This window comes from Lontra canadensis, unplaced genomic scaffold (assembly GCF_010015895.1).
Source record: "Lontra canadensis isolate GAN:19392208 unplaced genomic scaffold, GSC_riverotter_1.0 scaffold272, whole genome shotgun sequence".
Taxonomy (NCBI): domain Eukaryota; kingdom Metazoa; phylum Chordata; class Mammalia; order Carnivora; family Mustelidae; genus Lontra; species Lontra canadensis.
This window is the reverse complement of record NW_022631266.1, coordinates 227566-240371: the sequence shown is the minus strand read 5'-3', so window position 1 is coordinate 240371 and position 12806 is coordinate 227566. Positions and strand designations below refer to the sequence as shown.

The following is a 12806-nucleotide window of genomic DNA, read 5'->3' as shown; positions in this document are numbered from 1 at the left end:
TAATCCAAAAGAAAAGAGAGAAAGCCCAAATTAATAAAATTATGAATGAAAAGGGAGAGATCACAACTAACACCAAGGAAGTAGAAACAATCATCACAAGTTATTATCAACAGTTATATGCCAATAAGCTAAGCAACCTAGATGAAATGGATGCATTCCTGGAAAACTATAAACTCCCAAAATTGAACCAGGAAGAAATTGATAACCTGAATAGACTGATATCTAGTAACGAGATTGAAGCAGTGATCAAAATCCTCCCAAAAAACAAGAGCCCAGGACCTGACAGATTCCCTGGGGAATGCTAAAAAAATTTCAAAGAAGAAATAACACCTATTCTCCTGAAGCTGTTTCAAAAAATTGAAGCAGAAGGAAAACTTGCAGACTCTTTCTATGAAGCCAGCATTACCCTGATCCCCAAACCAGGCAAAGACCCCACCAAAAAGGAGAATTTCAGGCCAATATCACTGATGAATATGGATGCTAAGATTCTCAACAAGATCCTAGCAAACAGGATCCAACAGCACATTAAAAAGATTATCCACCATGACCAGGTAGGATTCATCCCTGGGTTACAAGGATGGTTCAACATTCGCAAATCAATCAATGTGATAGAACAAATCAATAAGAGAAGAGCGAAGAATCACATGATCCTCTCAAATGATGCAGAAAAAGCATTTGACAAAATCCAGCATCTGTTCCTGATTAAAACGCTTCAAAGTATAGGGATAGAGGGAAACTTTCCTGAACTTCATAAAATCTATCTGTGAAAGACCCACAGCAAATATTATCCTCAATGGGAAAAAGCTCACAGCCTTTCCATTAAGATCAGGAACACAACAAGGATGCCCACTCTCACAACTCTTGTTCAACATAGTATTAGAAGTCCTAGCAACAGCAATCAGACAATAAAGAGAAATAAAAGGTATCCAAATTGACAAGGAAGAAGTTAAACTCTCTCTCTTCGCAGATTACATGATACTTTATATGGAAAACCCAAAAGACTCCACCCCCAAACTAGTAGAACTCATACAGCAATTCAGAAACGTGGCAGGATACAAAGTCAATGTACAGAAGTCAGTGGCTTTTTTATACACTAACAATGAAAATACAGAAAGGGAAATTAGAGAATCGATTCCATTTACTATAGCACCAAGAACCATAAGATACCTAGGAATAAACGTAACCAAAGAAGTAAAAGATCTGTACTCAAGGGACTACAGAACACTCATGAAAGAAATTGAAGAAGACACAAAAAGATGGAAGACCATTTCATGCTCTTGGATCGGATGAATAAACATTGTTAAAATGTCTATACTGCCTAGAGCAATCTATACTTTTAATGCCATTCTGATCAAAATGCCACCGGTATTTTTCAAAGAGCTAGATAAATAATCCTAAAATTTGTATGGAATCAGAAGAGACCCCGAATCCCTAAGGAAATGTTGAAAAAGAAAAACAAAACTGGCGGCATCATGTTACCTGATTTCAAGCTTTACTACAAAGCTGTGATCACCAAGACAGACTGGCATAAAAACAGACGCATAGACCAGTGGAACAGAGTAGAGAGTCCAGATATGGACCCTCAACTCTATGGTCAAATAATCTTCGACAAAGCAGGAAAAAATATCCAGTGGAAAAAAAGACAGTCTCTTCAATAAATGGTGCTGGGAAAATTGGACAGCTATATGTAGAAGAATGAAACTCAACCATTCTCTTACACCATACACAAAGATAAACTTGAAGTGGATAAAAGACCTCAACATGAGACAGGAATCCATCAGAATCCTAGAGAAGAACATAGGCAGTAACCTCTTCAATATCAGCCACAGCAACTTCTTTCAAGATATGTCTCCAAAGGCAAAGGAAACAAAAGCGAAAGTGAACTTTGGGGACTTCATCAAGACTAAAAGCCTCTGCACAGCAAAGGAAAGAGTCAACAAAACAAAGAGGCAACCCACAGAATGGGAGAAGATATTTGCAAATGACAGTACAGACAAAAGGCTGATATCCAGGATCTATAAAGAACTTCTCAAACTCAACACACACAAAACAGATAATCATATCAAAAAATGGGCAGAAGATATGAACAGACACTTCTCCAATGAAGACATACAATTGGCTATCGACACATGAAAAAATGTTCATCATCGCTAGCCATCAGGGAGATTCAATTTAAAACCACATTGAGATACCACCTTACAACAGTTAGAATGGCCAAAATTAGCAAGACAGGAAACAACGTCGTTGGAGAGGATGTGGAGAAAGGGGAACCCTCTTACACTGTTTGTGGGAATGCAAGTTGGTGCAGCCACTTTGGAGAACAGTGTGGAGATTCCTCAAGAAATTAAAAATAGAGCTTCCCTATGACCCTGCAATTGCACTATTTACCCCAAAGATACAGATGTAGTGAAAAGAAGGCCCATCTGTACCCCAGTGTTTATAGCAGTAATGGCCATGGTCACCAAACTGTGGAAAGAACCAAGATGCCCTTGGAGGCATCTCCAGATGAACAGCTAAGGAATACACTATGTATTCATATACATAATGGTCCATTTACACTATGGAGTATTATGCCTCCATCAGAAAGGATGAATACCCAACTTTTGTAGCAACATGGACGGGACTGGAAGAGATTATGCTGAGTGAAATAAGTCAAGCAGAGAGAGTCAATTATCATATGGTTTCACTTATTTGCGAAGCATCACAAATGACACGGAGGACATGGGGAGATGGAGAGGAGAAGGGAGTTGAGGAAAAATGGAGGGGGAGATGAACCATGAGAGACTATGGACTCTGAAAAAAACCTGAGGTTTTTGAAGGGGCAGAGGGTGGGATGTTGGGGGAGCCAGGTGATGAGTATTATGGAAGGCACGCATGCATGGAGCACCAGGTGTGGTGCAAAACAATGAATTATGTTACGCTAAAAAGAAAAAAAAATAGAAGTGATAGATTTCGGAGAAAGAAGTACATGGGTGTTTGAAGAGCAGGATCCACACTGGTGATTGTGATGATAAGGAAGTTGCCCAACAAAGTGACTGTATAGATGACGAGAAACAAAAGAGGGAAAGTTGTATCTCAGGATTATTTGTAAAACCGAGAAGAATAAATTCAGTGACTCTGGTGTGAATTTCACAAATCACATCTTAGAGTATTTTCTCTGTAAGAATCAAAAAATATATATCAAAGGATAATGTTTAAATACAGATATAACTTCAAAAATATCAATAAAAGCCATAACTGCATCTCTGTGCTCACATGTCTCACCATTCTATTTCTCTGAAGCAGAAAGAATGTTTAAAATAAGATAAAATTAAGAAAAAATATCTGTTTTTCATTTTATTTTATTTTATTTCTTTTTAGTGTTCCAACATTCATTGTTTATGCACCACACCCAGTGCTCCATGCAATACGTGCCCTCCATACTACTCACTACCAGGGTCCCCCAACCTCCCACCCCCACCCCTTCAAAACCTCAGATTGTTTTTCAGAGTCCATAGTATCTCATGTTCATCTCCCCCTCCATTTTCCCTCAACTCCCTTCTCCTCTCCATCTCCCCATGTCCTCCATGTTAGAGTATATCTTTTTCTAATGGGTTATATACATTTCTATAATATATTTCTAGTCATAATATTCAATGTTTTGTTATTTATTTATTTATTTATTTATTTATTTCTAAAGATTTATTTATCAGATGGAGGGAGAGAGTGAAAGGAATGGCAGAGGGAGGAGTGGGAAAGGATCTCAAGAAGACTGTGGGGAACCCAACATGGAGCTTTATCTCATGACACTGAGACCATGACCAGGGCCAAAAACAAGAGTTGGGCACTTTACTGACTAGTCACCCCGGTGCCCCTAGACAACTAGAATTTAGGACAAAGTTTAATATCAGAAATAAGGAAGGTCATTTCAAAATGATGGAGATCAATTTATTAAAATGGCATAGAAATTCCCAGATTTTATGCTCTTAATAACAGAGTTTCAAATTATCTGAAACAAAAACTGATAGAATGTAAGCAAAAATGGACAAATACATAATAGGATATTTCAGTACTCCTTTCTCAATAACTGGCAGAACAAATAAGCAGAAAATCAGTAAGGATATGGAGGATTTGAACAATGCTATCGACTAATGACTAATGGATAGAACAACTAGGCAGAAGATAAACAAGGAAAATGAGGACTTGAAAACTTATGAACCAGTGAGGTTTAACTGACATCTATAGAATAATCCACCCAATAAGAGAAGAATATATTCATTTTAAATGTACACTGAACATTTGTAAAGATAAACTATATTCTGAACCATAAAACAAATCTTAGTGCAAGAACATTCAACTTTCACAAAATGTGTTCTTAAAATTGTGTATTAAAGGAGGGATCTCCAGCAAAGTATCTAGAAACTGAATAGCACACTTAAAAATTGCTCACGTTCCAAAAAATAAACCTAAGGGAAAATTGTAAATATGGCTTCACTGGTGAATTTTACTAAACATTCAAAGAATAAACGCCAGTCCTTTTCAAAGAGTGCTAAAAATTTGAAGACAGGGACACTTCCAAATTCATTTATATCAGGTCAGTGTTACCCTGATTCCCAAGTCAGACAGGTTACTACAGCTGGAGAATTTTTTGTCTTCATATCAGCCCAGCCATGATGAAACTCATATTGCTTGAACTTTGCTTCCCTGTCTTCAGCAACTTTCTGATATTTTTTCAATGGTAACTTTGTAGAATTCTGAGCTCCTCTCCTCTAGCCAGTTGCTCTTTATAGAATATATCCTGCCTCTTTATCATTTGATCTTTCTCTTCCAGCAGTTTAGCCAGGTGCTTCCTTGGTTTGTTCTTCTTCACTTGATATCCTTCTGTGAAGAACTGCTCTGGTTAACTGCTCCTTGGCAAAAGTTTTTTCAGTTCAGTTCTTTGCCTTGCTTTAGTTGTTTCTGATTTTCTGACTCTTTCTTGGTTTGCTCCAATGCCTGCTCCTCAGCCACTCTTTTTATCAATTCTTCATCAGAAACTGAGGAACCATAAGCGCCAGAATACTGTTGAGTCTTTGGACCAGATGGGAAGGTTTCCTTCGTACAATCAATCACATTTTCCAAAAGCCAGATGTTTTTTACCATGGTGATATTCTCATTCTCCTCTACCTGGAAGTGACCTTGTGGGTGCTGGTGATCTCATGGCCGCTTCTGTCCCTGAAGAGACTTAGTATGGACCCAAGAGCAATACAGACCCACCCAGGAAAGATCTACATGGACTTGTCCAGACTCTTTGCAGGGTGAGAGCAAGCCCAAAACCCCAAGAAGAAGCAAGGAGAATGTGCCTATCCTTGGGATCGTCTTAAATTCTCTTTTTCCTACTTTATTATTAGTGTATAGAAATACAAGGGATTTTGTATCCTGTGACTTTACTGAATTCATTTATCAGTTCTACTAGTTTTTTGGTGGACTCCTTAGGGTTTTTTTATAGTATTTTATAGTATTATGTCATTTGCAAACAGTTAAAATTTTACTTATTCCTTATCAATTTGGGTGCCTTTTATTTATTTTTTTTTCTTGTCTGTTGTGGCTAGAACTTCCAGTACTATGTTGAAAAGGGGGTGAGAGTGGACATCTCTGTCTTCCTGATATTCTGGGGAAAGTTCTCAGTTTTTAACCACAGAGTGTGATGTTAGCTGTGGATTTTTTCATATACAGCCTTTATTAGGTTGAGGTATGTTCCTTCTAAATATATTTTGTTGAGGATTTTTATCATGAAAGGATGTTGTACTTTGTCAAATGCTTTTTCTGTATCTATTGAAATGGTCATATGGTTTTTGTCCTTGCTCTAATTGATGTGATGTATCATATTGATTGATTTCCAAATATTGAACCACACTTACATCCTGAGAATAAATCCTAGTTGATCATGGTGAATGATTTTTAAATGTATTGTGTGATTTGGTGTGCTAATATTTTGTTGAGGATTTATTTTTTTTTTATTTTTAATTTATTAATTTTTAATTAACATGTAATGTATTATTTGCTTCAGGGGTACAGGTCTGTGAATCATCACTGTTGAGGATTTTTGCATCTATGTGTATCAGATATATTGGTTTGTAGTTCTCTTTCTCTGGGGCATTTTTATCTGGTTTTGGAGCCAGAGTAATTCTGGCCTCATCGAATGAATTTGGAAGCTCTCCTTCATCTTATATTTTTTAGAGTGGTTTGAGAAAAATAGGTATATACTGTTCTTTAAATATTTGGTAAAATTCACCTGGGAAGCCATCTAGCTCTGGACTTTTGTTTGTTGGGAGTTTTCTGATTACTAATTCAATTTCATTGCTGGTAATTGGTCTGTTCAAATTTTCTATTTCTCCTTGATACAGTTTTGGGAGGTTATATGTTTTTAGGAATTTTTCCATTTCTTCTAGGTTGTCCAATTTATTGGCATATAATTTTTCCTAGTATTCTCTTATAATTGTATTTCTGTGGTGTTGGTTGTTATTTCTCCTCTTTCATTTTTTTTTTTTTAAGATTTTACTTACTTATTTGAAAGAAAGAGAAAGACAGAGCATGCATGAGTGGAGTGAGGGGCAGAGGGAGAAGTCTCATGCTGACTTTGAGCTGAGCATGGAGACTGACACAGGGCTTGATCCCATGACCCTGAAATCATGAACTGAGCTGAAACCAAGAGCTGGATGCCTAACTGACTGAGCCACCCAGGTGCTCCTCCTCTTTCATTTCTGATTTTGTTTGTTTGAGTTCTCTCTGTCTTGTTTTGATGGGTCTGGCTAAAGATTTACCAATTTGCTGATCTTTGAAAAGAACCAGCTTCTGGTTTCATTGACCTGTTTTATTCTTTTCTTAAAATTTTATTTCATTTATTTCTCTTCTAATTTTTACTATTTCTTTCCTTCTACTGGTTTTAGATTTTATTTGTTCTTTTTCCCAGCTCCCTTAGATGTAAGGTCAGGTTGTTTATTCTAGATTTTTCTTGCTTCTTGAGGTAGTCTGCATTGCTGTAAACTTCCCTCTTAGGACAGCTTTTGCTGCATATCAAGGATTTTGGACCATTGTGTTTTCATTTTCATTTGTCTCCATTATTATTTAAAATTTTTCTCTTTGATTTCTTGGTTGGTCTATTCATTGTTTAATAGCATGTTATTTAACCTCTATGTGGGTAAATTTGTGGCTTTCCAGATTTTTTTTTTTTGTGTGTGTGTGTTAGTGTCTTTTTTCATGATGCTGTGGTTGAAAAGATAAGTGGTAGGACTTTGATCTTCTTGAATTTGTTGAGACTTATCTTGTGGCCTGATGTGTGATCTATTTTGGAGTATGTTCTATATGCTCCAAAAGAATGTATATTCCACTATTTTAGGGTGGAATATTCTGAATATATCCATTAGATCCATCTGGACCAATATGTCATGTAAAGTCATTTTTGCCTTATAAATTACCTGTTTAGATGATCTGTCCATTGATGTAAGTAGGATGTTAAAGTCTCCTACTATTATTTTATTATGATCATTTATATCCTTTATGTTTGTTATTAATATTTTATGTATTTGGGTGCTCTCATGTTAGATGCATAAATATTTGCAATTGTTATATTTTCCTGTTGGTTTGTCCCATTTATGGTTATATAGTTTCCTTCTTTGTCTTTTGTTATAGTCTTTGTTTTAAAATCTATTTTTTTCTGATATCAGTATTGCTACCCCAGTTTTCTTTTCACTTCCACTGGCATGATAAATACTTTTTCCATCCCCTCATTTTCAATTTGCTTGTTTTTAGGTCTGAAAAAAGTCTCTTGTGGGCAGCATGTAGATGGGTCTTACATTTTTGTCTATTTCATCACTCTGTATCTTTTGATTGGAGTGTTTAGTCTGTTTACAGTCAAAGTAATTATTGATAGGCGTGTACTTATTGCCATTTTGTTACTTGTTTTATGGTTATTTTTGTAGTTCTTTGTTCCTTTCTTTTGCTCTCTTCTTTCGGGGTTTCATGGCTTTTTTTTTGTTTTTTGTTTTTAAGTCAAATCTTTGGATTATTTTCTTTTAATTTTTTACCTATCTATTATTGGTTTTTTGATTTGAAGTTGCTGTTAGGTTTATATGCAACATTTTATGTACATAGCAGTCTAATATTAAGTTGATGGTCACTTTAAGTTTGAACCCATTCTAAAAACACTAAATGTTTACTCCTCCTGTGCTCCTTTATTTTACATACATGGCGTTATACTTTAAATCCTTTTTTGGTGAATCCCTCGACTGATTTTTATAGGTATACTTAAAATTATTGGTTTTGTACTTCTTATTTTTTAAATTAAAAAAAATTAAAATGATTTATTTATTTATTTATTTGAGAGAGAGAGAAAGAATGAGCAGGAGTGGGGGAGAAACAGTGAAAGAAGGACCAGCAGACTCCATGCTGAGTGTGGAGCCCCACATGGGGCTCAATCCCAGAATGCTGAGATCATGACCTGAGCCAAAATCAAGAGTCAGGTACTTACTGGACTGGGTCATCCAGGCACCCCTCTTCTTACTTTTGAAAAATTCCTGCTTATTATCTTTCCTTTTCATTGAAAGAATCCCTTTTCACATTTCTTGTAAGGCTAGTTTCATGGTGATGAATTCCTTGAAGTTTGTTGGGAAACTCTATTCTCTTCTTGTATTCTGAAAATTAGCCTTGCTGGCTAGAGTATTCTTGGTTGCAGGTATTTTTCCTTTTAGTACTTTGAATACATCATGTCATTGCCTTCTAATCTGTCAGGTTTCAGGGGATATCCTTATGGAATTTCCCTTATATGTAACTGTTTTCTTTTCTCTTGTTGGTATTAGAATTCTTTATTTATATCTACTTTTTGCCATAATTTTACTTAGTACGTGTCTTTGTGTGAACTTTTTGTTGATTTTATTGGGTGCTCTCTATGCCTCCTGGACCTGGATTTCTGTTTCTTTTCCCAGATATGGGAAGTTTTCATCTTTTTTCTTCAAATAATATTTTTTTTGCCCCCTTTTATCTCCCCTTTCCTTCTGAGATCCCTATAATGAAAATGCTATTATGCTTCATGATGTTACTGAGTTCTCTTATTCGATTCTCATTTTTTAAATTATTTTTATTTCTTTCTCCTATTCAACTTGATCGTTTTCTATTACTCTGTCTTCTAGATTGCTGATTCATCCTTCAGCTTCCTCTTGTTTACTATTTATTCCTTCTAATGTATTTTTTATTTCAGTTATTGAGTTCTTCATCACTACTTGGTTCTTTTTAATATTTTCTATCTCTTTGTTGAGGGTCTCGCTGAGGTCCTTCACTGTTTTCTCAAGTCCAGTGAGTATCTTTATGACCATTACTTTAAATTCTTTATCAATATATTGCTTATCTCCATTTCATTTAACTCTCTTGCTATGATTTGTCCTGTTCTTTCCTTTGGGACGTATTCCTCTCTTTCCTAGTTGTGTCTAACTCTCTGTTTCTCTGTGTTAGGAAATTTAGGTGCATCTCCTGCTCTTGGAAGTAGTGGCTGTATGAAGAAGAGGTCCTGTAATACACTGCAATGCAGTGTCCCCTGTTCAGCAGAACCTGGTGCTTTCTCCTATGTGTATTGTGTGCACCTGTTGTTGTAGCTGAGCCATGTTTGCCTTCAGTTTAGTCATCTTCAATGGCTCACTTTGTCAGTTTGAGGAAGTTTAGTTCCTGTGTTGTTAATGTGCCAGTCTGTGGCTGCCTTGGGCTTTAGTTGGATCTAATCAGGCATTTGCCAGAGCTGTGGTCACACCAAATGGCAGGGTTTTTTCCACATCTTTTTCCTGAAAGGCCTCATTTGTAGGTCTGGCCTGCAGTCAGACCAGATATCTGCCCCTAGCCCCATGCTTGGGTCACAGTTGGTCTGGCATATGTGGTTCTCTTTCCCTTGCCCCTGGGTAGGAGTCACTTTAGAGTGGTGTTGGCCACTCTTAGGGCTGCTTGCACAGTGTTACACTTGTGGTCCTGCTTTGGATAGACTCCTGCTGAGGACTGGTCTGCAGGAGAACATGAGGATGGGGTGCATGGTGTTAGCAAAATTTGTGCCAGTCTGCTGTGGGAGGAGTCCTGGATCTGCTTTGTGGAGTGCCTGTCAAGGTTAGGTTGGAGGGGGCACGTTGCAGGAAAACTTGGGCATGGAGCACACTGTTAGCAAGCTAGGTAGAGAGTGTTTGGACTGGCTTCTGCAGGTGTCTGTGAATGATGGTGGAGGGAAACAGTGCCTGCCCACTCTTTGTTCTTGGAGAAGACTCCTAAAGATCCCTGCCCCTCCAGAACATGTTCTGAAATTAGTAATTAAATCTCCTTCCCATATTACCAGCGTTTTTCAAACTGTTGCTTTTATGTTGTATCTCAGTGGTGATGTTTTTTATACTGTTTCTTTAATGGCAGGGAATCAGTTTGCTTTGCCCTGCTGCTCTCCCAGAGCCAAGCCTGCTGATTTTTAAAGTTCCAGGTGGTAAGCTCTATTGATTATAAAAACTCTTAAAGTTATGCCCCTCTGGTTTTCAAAGCCAAGTGTTATGGAGATTCATCTTCCCAGTATATGTCTCCCCTGGCTGAGATGCCTGGTGTGGGGTCTGCCTTGTCCTTTCTATAGGCTTGTATGTCTCTCCCTCTTGTAGGCAGTCTTGCAGTCAGTTTTATTCCTGACTGAGTGGCCACCCTTCCCTACCATTTTTGATGTGGCCTCCTCTCTACCATTAGTTGTGGAGGGTCTGTTCTGCCAGTCTTCAGGTCATTTTCTGGGTTATTTACACTGATGTGGCTATTATCTAAGTGTGTCCATGGGGTGAGGTGAGCTTAGGAATCTCTTACTCTGCCATCCTCCCTGGAAGTCTCTGAATTACATTTTACGTGGTGTTTGCCTCTTCCTTATTACTATATAGTAGATTATTAGCTTTTCTTCATTCAATTATATATTTTAAAAATCATACATTTTGCAAGATAGTCAATAAAATGTGGCATTTCAATAAGTAATTTAATTTTTAGACCATAAATTGTTCATCAAATAATGATATTTTGATTTTGAGTAATTATATCCAATTATAAAATTATCAACCTCTATTTGTTTAGATTTTATTCCACTTTCTTGATATAATCATTGAGTATTTTAGATAAAATAAAATTTCTTAAGATATTCCTTGATGTAATTTTGATGATTATGTGTGCAATCCTGAAAAGGCAGTGCCATATCCTATAGAAATTACAGACCTGGAATAACGTGAAACAGGACTGAACCCTGGTCCCAACACTTATTAATGCTACCTAATAGTCCCACATCTCAGTTTACCAATCTATGAAATAAAGATTAAAAACCAACTCCAGTGGTCTTTGGAAGATTATCCATTAAAAAAAATATGCATGTGCATGTGTGTGTATTAAAGTAAATTCATAAAAAAATAAAGTAAATTCATAGATAGATAATATTGTAGCTCATGTAAAGTTAGCCTAAATTGATCTCTCAGTAAATGACAACTTTCATTAATTTTTTTCCATACCTTAAAATTGAAATCAAATGTAGCAGGGTAGTTAAATCTTGATTTAAAGTTCTTTAAAAATGTATAGCATATTTTACCCATTTGATTCTTTTATGAATTTTTTTGACAGAAATTAGCATTTTTCTTTAATAAGTAACTTTTTTTTCAGTAATTGTGACACTTTCTCATTCAGTATATTTGAAAATAATATATTCAATATAATTTATTTACTAGGTTTTATATATAGTAAAGTATGCATATAAAGTAGAGTTTGCCTTTCTAGAAGATTTTAGATACACAATATAAACAAAATTTTGGTGAATTAGTACTAAAGAAGAGAAAGTTTAGGTCAAAACAGCAGGTAGAATAAAGAGTTTCTCCAGATTTAGTTTGTATGTTGTGTGGTGGGAGAGGAAGAGATAGCCTGTAAATGGATGACATTCATGTTGAGACCTAAGTGAAAATGGAAATGGGATGAAAAAATGAGGAAGAGAGACTTGGTTGTTTTTTTTTTTTTTTTCTTTTCTTTTTAACAAAGGCAACTGTAAGTGCCATATTCTAGAGATACCAGTCCAAAAGGACGGTCATTAGGCCTGGATGCTAGAAAGCTAAGAGAAAACTTATCAATATGAAAATTTACATAGCAGTTTTATGAGCTTTAATTAAAAAAAAAGAAATTTTAAGAAAAACTGATGTACATTTTGTGGTCTTCTAATCTATATGCCACTTACTTCATGAAAAAAAGTAACTGTTATTTTAATTATAACTTTTCATTTGGAATTCCTTTTCAATTATCTTAGACTTCCATGTATATTGATAATCTGTTTTCTAGATTTCTTTTGAAATTCTGTTTTCATGATATAAAAAATTTATTGGTTAATTTAACTATATTTTGAATTTGAATATTTGTACTTTAAACAATTGAATATTTTTCATAATTTTAACAACTTCCTTAATTCCTCAATAGCAATTAACATTTTGACACTGAACTTATCGTATCTTTTTAGAAAATAGCTTTTTCTCACATTTAAAACATTATGTATTTTGTATAGTCTGTGAATCTTTTACTTTTAAAATTTCAGCATTTTATATGAGTGTGTGTGTATTTACAAATGAACTCCAGCATCCTAGATATCAAATTCTACTTCCGCTTAAGACACATTTATTTGGAATGTATTTACTCTTATTTTCTTTACTTTTCAATTATATCATATTGGTTTTTGCCAGTGGTGCTTTTTTTTTTCTTTTTCAAGTTTTTATTTAAATTCCAGTTAGTTAACCTACAGTGTGATATTAGTTTCAGGTGTAGAATTTAGTGATTCA

At 35.6% G+C, this 12806-nt stretch overlaps 1 pseudogene; it reads right to left on the bottom strand.

Annotated features, from left to right (window-relative positions):
* Positions 1 to 4580: 4580 nt before the first annotated feature.
* On the bottom strand, positions 4581 to 7457 carry LOC116862598 (annotated as a pseudogene).
* Positions 7458 to 12806: the final 5349 nt, after the last annotated feature.